This window comes from Trichomycterus rosablanca, chromosome 6 (genome assembly GCF_030014385.1).
Source record: "Trichomycterus rosablanca isolate fTriRos1 chromosome 6, fTriRos1.hap1, whole genome shotgun sequence".
Lineage (NCBI taxonomy): Eukaryota > Metazoa > Chordata > Actinopteri > Siluriformes > Trichomycteridae > Trichomycterus > Trichomycterus rosablanca.
In genome coordinates this window covers 2,366,206-2,368,183 of record NC_085993.1, presented here as the reverse complement: position 1 = coordinate 2,368,183, position 1,978 = coordinate 2,366,206, and positions in this window count along the sequence as shown.

The window sequence follows — 1,978 nt, the reverse complement described above, 5'->3', positions numbered from 1 at the left end:
CTACTAGCTAGCTTGTTAAGATATCAATCGGTTCTGGAATAATGATGGGAGTCGATTCCAAAGGATTCGAATCTCTAATTTGACTCTGATCTATTTATCTAGACGCATTTGCACAATTTAAAATTAAAAAAACTAAAAGACATTATTAAGTCTCCTTTAAAATTGCCTCATTGCCTCATTTATACAAACCACAGATTAGTTAAATGATTTAATTTAACGATGATACTAAATGTCTGAGCCTGCTCTGCACTGAGCTAAAACTCGAGTTGCTTCTATTTCTCACTTCAGAGTCTTTGAATCTTTTAACCGTAAACATACTAATCTGTAGATTTTTTACACTCAGAATGCTATGTGCCAGCCTGTCCCAACACTAAGCTCGGAAAATATTAATCTGACATGGAATTTTTCGAATTAAAAATGAATTTAATCTTTTACGTCTGACCCAAGAGTTGATTTTGAATCGACTCAAAAAAAATGATTCAGCTCAGATTCACACAAGAGACGGTATAATCTGGAGTCGGTTTGGGTAACACTATCAAGAACATCAGCACCACCATCATCTCTAATATTTAGGTATTATTACAGTACATTAATTTACTTAATAACATTAATCCGTTTGAATTAAGTGTATTTGGATTAAACATCAGTCAGTACATCAAGAAACTTGTACAGTATAAAGTGAAGCAGTTGCGACATCTGGTGGTCAAATAAGTGAAATGCAACAATGCTGGGATTGTATAGTTTTATCTAAAATGTATTAGTTTAAACATTAATCATTTGATTACTTTGTTAATTAATTTGTTACTGTTACATACTGCTGTATGTGTAAAGCAGGCACCTCTTGGAATTTTATGCATAGGCCCTTGAGGCCCCACAAATGTTAAGGTTGAAACTGTGTGTAACATCAACACATCATCCTCCATTCAGTGTAGCTGGTTAAAAACAACAATCCATTATAATGACAACACCTTTTGATTCTAGCTCAACTGCCTAGTGTTGTCTACATGACAAGAATACTACATTCAACACTTGAGGAGGGCATTTTAACAATATGGATGAAAAATAAGTTAAGGTTAGTTAATCTTATATAGTACTGCAAAACGGGTTCAAATCTCAGCAATGCTATCAGCCAGCTGGGCGTCTACACAGACACGATTGGCTATGTCTGTGGGGAAGAAAGTATGTGTAAGTAACCCTAGAACCCAGCTCTGAATTGGTGCTTTGTACGGGGTATTTCCCTAGTGGCCAGTGTTTTCTGTTGAAACCGGTGCTGCTGTGACCCTAACCAGGAAAAAGAGGATATAAGATCAACCAGTCAAATGAAAAATTAAGACGAATGTTTACCTGCTGGCTCTGCACCCAAGACACTAGAATATATATTAAACTTTACTTTACTTTAGTCTAAAATTTATTAGTTTAAACATTATGTTTACATTTGATTACTGTCCTAATTAATTTGTTACTGTTACACCTATATACTGCTGTATGTTTAAAACAGGCATCTAAAAATTGTATGCATGGGCCCCCTGATGCCCCACAACCCTCCACATCACACATCATAACTTTTGTTAACCTGCTAATATATGTTTATCTATCTATCTATCTATCTATCTATCTATCTATCTATCTATCTATCTATCTGTCTGTCTGTCTGTCTGTCTGTCTGTCTGTCTGTCTGTCTGTCTGTCTGTCTAAATATATTCTATAAAAGAGATACACTTTGAATAGTTCATGTATCTGAATGATACAATGAGTGTTTTTACTTAACAGCATGGAAATAATTATTAATTATTTATATCCAATAAGGGCGGCATGGTGGGTTTCCATCTGGAGGCTTCGGTTTCCTCCAACAGTCCAAAAACATGCAGTCAAGTTAATTGGAGAAACTGAATTGCCCTATAGGTGAATGTGTGTGTGTCTGTGTGTGTGTGTGTCTGTGTGTGTGTGTGTCTGTGTGTGTCTGCCCTGCGATGGACTG